Source organism: Haemaphysalis longicornis, unplaced genomic scaffold (assembly GCF_048455015.1).
Source record: "Haemaphysalis longicornis isolate Haplotype H1 unplaced genomic scaffold, Haemaphysalis longicornis Haplotype H1 scaffold_26, whole genome shotgun sequence".
Lineage (NCBI taxonomy): Eukaryota > Metazoa > Arthropoda > Arachnida > Ixodida > Ixodidae > Haemaphysalis > Haemaphysalis longicornis.
In genome coordinates this window covers 1,030,480-1,036,956 of record NW_027526319.1, presented here as the reverse complement: position 1 = coordinate 1,036,956, position 6,477 = coordinate 1,030,480, and the positions used below count along the sequence as shown (strand labels likewise).

Sequence of the window (6,477 nt, the reverse complement as noted above, 5' to 3'; positions counted from 1 at the left end):
TCTGCGGGTACGCGGAGGGCGTTCATGCACTGCGTAGGTCTCGGCTAGTGAATGCTACGACTACAAGCCGTCCTGGGAGGCTTATCTTGTGCATTTTACAGCCGACAACATGGCAGAAGCGCGGTACGATTATTACTGAGATATTGAGAATGCCCATCCAACAAAGCCATTGGTTATGTTTTACAGAACCGAAACCGAAACCGAAACTTGTGTGATTGCTAACCTTGGGCATCGTCCAATCACGGCGCCCCTCCTCTCAACGTCACAGCCTTAGTTGGTGCGGCCGCCGCAAACCGCGCATGGTAGTTTTTCTTCTTTCGCGCTTTGTAAAATAATTACCGATTTGTCAACCGGATAAACGATGAAAAGTGTGCTAATTTGAGCCAGTCTACGCAGTGCAAGCAAAAACGGGAGCTTGACAAATTCACTTCAGTGTCCCTTTAATCCAATCCAATCCAATTCAATCCAAGCCAAGCCAAGCCAAACCAAGCCAAGCCAATCGAATTCAATCCAATGCCCCTCGCGAGAGAGTGTTCGCTATCGGAGAGGAGAGGGGTGACCGTCCACACCCCTCCCCCATTCTCCTCGCCGTGCAGCTCGCGCGGCGAGGAGAATGGGGGAGGGGTGTGGACGGTCAACAACAACGCCGTATGGAGGGACAAGGCGAGTGAATGAGATGCAGTCGCATCTAAAAAATGGGTGGAAGCTTGCAATAAGTTGCGCAAGGCTTCAAACGTAGCGAAGCTGCAGGATTTCTTTCTACGTGAGCACTAAGGACATGCTACGTCGTCGCTTTGCACTGTGCTAGTTGTAGTCATCGTTATATGCATCAAGCGACGCGCTCACGAGCGCCCGGCACTTTCTCGCTCCTCGGGGTTTTCGCTTTTTTTTAAAATGCAGAGCATTTCAGTAACTCACGATGTCACCCGCGTTGACGTCCGTAGTCCGCACCGTCGTTGTCCCTACTATATATAAAAAAACACTATCCGGCGCCCGGTTTCGATCCCTCGACCCTGCGGGCGGAACGCAATGTACATGGTGCTCTACCCACTGCGCCACAAAGCCGACACAAAATGGGACGCTACGAACGCGCCTTATATCGTTGACTCATTCAAATTACTGCTGACGAGCGCTCTCTCGTCAGCAGTTGCCACAAGTGCAACAACATTAGCGCAACGCAAACTGCTTAACGTCGTGCGCCCCCGAAATGCTCTGCATTTGATCATGCCCGTCGCGAGGGGGATGTTTCACTGCGTCTTCTCTCGGTCGCGGGACCCGTGGCGCCATCTGGCGGAGGCGCGGCACAACTCGTAGCACATTGAAAAGATGCGGCGCCAGCCAGCTGTGTGTGTGCGTGCCGCACTTGTACAAATGGCGAGTGCATTGGCTGTCCACAGAGCAAAGCATTCGTGCAAGTAAGCCGCTGCAGTCAGTCAGTTAGTTAACAACTCCGCAAGCATTTGCGTTTCTTGCTTTGTAAACAAAGCGAAACACGCAAGAATGACGAAATTTCCTTGACTTGTGGGAATCGTGGAGAACCACGACCTGCGATCCCGAGCCAGCGCGCGCTTCGGGAGAGACGCTTGTGCGCTGAAACCGGTCCGGCGCTCCGCTGGTTCGTCGGCGTCCCCCGAGAGATGGCGCCACCGATGTGTGCGGGGATAGGCGCGCGGGCGCGGGCGGCGCGAGCGTGCGCGCACTGGAGTCGAGGACAGTCTCGTCGGAGACCCGGTCGGGACGAGATCGGCGGAACATGGCGGCGGTGATGGATACTTGTGTCTCAGGTGGGAGCTTTGTTTGTCGCGCGCCGTGAGTGCCCACCTCCCGTTCGCGGTCACGACCCGGACGGCGTGATTCGTGAACGCCGTCGAGCCTTGTGCTCGCATGCTTTGGGATTCCCCAAATAAACGGCTGTGCTTCGGCACTACTCTCTACTGTGTTCTCGTATCGGCGAACCTCGCTGGGCTGCCGTAGCCATGGGAGCCCGCGTGGTTGACACGCCGGGAGCTAGCGTGGTGACCTTATGCCAGGACTGGCTGAGGTCGCCGAGGACCCTCACGTATATCCCACATGGCGCCCGAACGTGGGTCTCGTATTCGGACGAATTCGAGGTGGCTAGCTCCCCGAGAAATGCGTTGCTGCAGTCGTAGCCCGCTACCCTTTGTCCGGAAGACTTCGGACGAAACGCCTCGCGCCAGTCGGTTGCAGGCAGACAGTTATGATGCCCGATACAGCCGTGACGGCAAATGCGTAAACCTTCCTACACGCACCAGGCGGTGGCGGTGAGTCAGTAGGATACCTCCGAGCACCGCAGTCGCGGCCCGCTTGCGAGACGGGAGGTGCGTAGGCCTTGTTCCAATATGGCGGCGGGTCGCCTTCCCCGTAGCGCCGTCTCCGCGCAGTCGCGCCGGCGGCGCCGGTTGAAGTTTCCCGCAGGCGCGGCGGACACTACCGAGCGAGGGTGCGGTGTTTGGGAGTTCTCAAGCCGCACAATGAGCCCGCCGCTACTGCGCTTTGAGTCCGAGGCGGAGTGTTAGCCGATTTGACGCCTGACAAAGAGCGAGGGGAATCGCTGAAGAATCAGTCTCCTCTCGCTGCGGGGGGAAGCGGGAGCAATGGGACCGTTGTCTCCGCGCTTCCGGAGTGCGTGCGTCTCGATGCCGTGAAGACTCCGCTCGAGATTGCGTTTAGGCAGTAAGAGCTTCGCGCGGCTTGGCAGCGGGCTCGTTGGTCGCGAGAGATCGCCAGTCTTAGTAAGAGACGGACTCTCAGGCGACCTATACCGGTGATTTGCGCCCGTAAGCCGCTGGTATTGCGGTTGGCGCTGGCTCTACGGCAGCTTGTATTGCTGCGAGTGAGTTGCAGGAGCCCGCCTGCTTGATGCTGACGCTGCTTTGCCGACCAACGCACCAGGCCGAAATAGCTCGGACGGGCGTTTCGATGCCGACAACCCGTAATAGTCAGGCGAGCTGCCTCCAGGCGGGGGTGGCTGCTGGAGCACAGTTGCCGGACTCGCGATTCCGCGAGCAAGCGAACGTGCAAGGGGGAGTCCCCTCGGGCATCTTTGTTACCCTATTTGGCGAGATCGTCGATAAATAAGGTTTCCGGCCAGTCACAGGAGATTGCGGAGACCCGCTGCTCCCCACTTCAAGTTTGGGAATCGTTTAAACTGGACGGTGAGAGCGAGACCTGCAAACGGATACAACCGGGACCACGCCAGTCACCACTGCCACGGACAGCGAGAATGGCCTGCTGAACCACCGGCGGGGCCGAGCGCGGCCCGCGAAGCTACCGCCAGTTGCTGCTCCGGCCTGCCGGGCGGCAGCCAACCGTTCGGGAGGACCTGCGGCCGAAGCGGCCACGGAACCCAGGAGGCGGCGGGATCTGGCGCCTACGCGAGCGGCGCGAGCCTTCGGGCAGCCGCAGTGGGCGCGGCCGTTCCCGTTGCCGCCTCGAGCTGGGAGTGGGGGTCGCATCATGGCGCGACCCCGGCGTTCGTCGGCTGCGGCTGCAGCTACCCCCGGGCCTGCCAACCTGCTGTGCTGCCCAACCGCGAGAGACTTGGAACCATTGCAATGTGTTTGCGGGTTTGTGAGGCGAGCATCGCGACGGCGGCATCGTGTGGCGAACTTTGGTGTGGAGTGGCGTTCGGTGGCTGTTTTGCTGACTTGAGACGTGACGAGTGTGGTGCACGGTGGCGTCACTCGAGCTCAAGTGGCGTCCAGTTTTAGGGGGGGAGGAGTGTGGGAATGGTGGAGAACCGCGACCTGCGATCCCGAGCCAGCGCGCGCTTCGGGAGAGACGCTTGTGCGCTGAAACCGGTCCGGCGCTCCGCTGGTTCGTCGGCGTCCCCCGAGAGATGGCGCCACCGATGTGTGCGGGGATAGGCGCGCGGGCGCGGGCGGCGCGAGCGTGCGCGCACTGGAGTCGAGGACAGTCTCGTCGGAGACCCGGTCGGGACGAGATCGGCGGAACATGGCGGCGGTGATGGATACTTGTGTCTCAGGTGGGAGCTTTGTTTGTCGCGCGCCGTGAGTGCCCACCTCCCGTTCGCGGTCACGACCCGGACGGCGTGATTCGTGAACGCCGTCGAGCCTTGTGCTCGCATGCTTTGGGATTCCCCAAATAAACGGCTGTGCTTCGGCACTACTGTCTACTGTGTTCTCGTATCGGCGAACCTCGCTGGGCTGCATACAACGCATTCACTACCACCAACTTCGCAAGCACTAAACGTTAACGCAATACACCCACCCCCTATGCGACGCATTTACTCGAGTCCCCTTCGCGGGGAGATAGGCCCATATTTTTGAAGTCTGATTTCGGATTTCGTTATGGGGCCCCGTAGGGCCGTCCAAAAATTGCCACGGCCGACGGTATTTCACGTCGTCCAGGCGGGGTATTGGGAAAAGTTTTCAACTAGCAATAGTCGCCCCTCGGCCACGCCTCATTGGGTGCGACACTGCCTCTGCGCAAAGCTGACAACTCTTGTGCAGATTTCGGGAGCCCCCTCGGGAAACCGCGTCTTAGAAGCCGGTGAGTCCCGTCTGTCGCGACAATGTTACGCCGTAATTTAAAGCCTAAATCAACTTTTTGAACAATTTTCTGCTGTAAATGTTCCCGTGGCATACACCTTTTAAACAAGATTAGCAAAAACGTGCGGTAATAAAATGCAATCGTATAATTGGCTTAGCAGCTAGAAATTAGAGCCCTGGGGGTTTTTATTCAAGATACCTTACAGGCCCACGGGTTGGGGCATAGAGTAAGGGGGAGCACATAACATCAACAGAGTAAGTTTACAAATTATATAACACCGGTGGGCAAGACTAACAACCAATATGAAGTCAACTGTATCAAGCAAATACACACGCATACACACACACACACTCACAAAATCGAATCTGCGCGCGAGCCTCGAAACTTGAAGTCGCGGTAACAGAAATTTTGTTACATTTAGTGAAAAGTTAGTCAAAAATACGCAGTATTTAGTCAAACAGCATTTAGTCAAAAATGAACAGGATCATACAGGACATGATAAGCCCATCAATGCCCTTTGAAATTTTTTTGTTTTTTGTTTTTGTTTTTGTTTTTAGTTATGCGTTGTGCACGTGCAACAGAAAAAAGAGAGGCTTGATTATCGTTTTAACACAACCACCAATGAAACAGGACGGAATAAAACAAAGCCAAGGCAGCTGGAATCGTTCTTTAAAACGCGGGGCGGGTGCGATCATTTTGAACCAAAACAGCGGCCATCTTGAAGCAAAGTCAACAAAACTACGTTTCGAACAAAAGTCGTACGGGGAATGCTACGCAAATGTTTTGAGGTGCTTTCGAAGGAGCTGTGATTGTACACCTAAAAATCGGGCTCGGCGGAACCATGCAAGGCAGTAGGGTGGTGGCTATCGCTTGCTATCGCCACACCCCGCCCCTTATCTGCCCTTCTAAGCCTAACGCCCCTCTACATCACTACTCGTTACCTTGATATGGGCACCGTAAATGTCTCTAATTATTATATATCGCAGACATTATATTATATTTATTTACAATTACTGCTCTTCCAGGTCCGGAGACAACAGGAGTGGGCAAACATATGCAATGCAATTAAAGAGTACAAAAAATCAACAAAACAGATGATCATGCAATTCTTCGTCAAACTTTTCAGCACTGAGTCCGCTTAGAGACCCACCCATAGTTCATGAAAAAGAGAGAGCATTAAAACAACCAAGAGCCGACCTAATGGTACAATATTCAGGGCATCGGTAATACCCACGTTACATGCGGATGAGTTGTTGCAAATGAAATGGGAGCGAGGACTCCACGAAGAACGATCCGATCAGAGATTATATAAAATCAATGAAAGATTTATGTGTTGATTCCTTTTTGTTAATGATGATGAGGAAACTTTATTTTGCGCAAACTGGGGTAGGGAAAGGGACGAAAGGGAGCGTTTAGATGGTCCTTCCCCGTCAGACGGCGGCCAGGAGCCCGTGAGCCCTAGCGGCATCTTCGGCCAGTTGGATCAATTATTACGTACCTTACTTCCAAATTCCTCAAGCCTGCCACTACTAACAGGGGTGACGTTGGGGTGGTAGCGCGTAATATTTTTCTAAAAGCCACGGGGCATGCCGGGGGACGATCGGCGCTCCGCGAGGCACGCGCTCACGAGAGTTCTACATTTTCTTGGTATAAGCGCTACGCGCCACGCATTACGGCCAGCTACAGCAGCTCCGCTGTTAAAAATACAAAAAAAAAATAGAAATACGCACGTCTGGCTGAGCATTGTCGCACGTGTGAGTTCAGTTGTTATACGTTATTTCGGGAGACTGATATTCTGTACAGGCGGTGGTGTTCCGCGAGTCGGTATCGCGGAGTGGCGTCCTTTCGCGGACGCCAATTTGTGAGGGGGAAGACCATCTGGCGTGTTCTTTTTTGAGATTTTCAGGGGCGACTGGGACTAGCTACAGTGCCAATAACAAGACG

General features: G+C 55.0%; 1 non-coding gene across 1 annotated transcript; it reads right to left on the bottom strand.

The window, feature by feature from the left end:
• Positions 1–4,336: 4,336 nt before the first annotated feature.
• LOC144172835 (U4 spliceosomal RNA) lies at positions 4,337–4,477 on the bottom strand. The gene has a single exon (XR_013323117.1). It is a non-coding gene; the product is annotated as a U4 spliceosomal RNA (small nuclear RNA).
• Between the last annotated feature and the right edge of the window lie 2,000 nt (positions 4,478–6,477).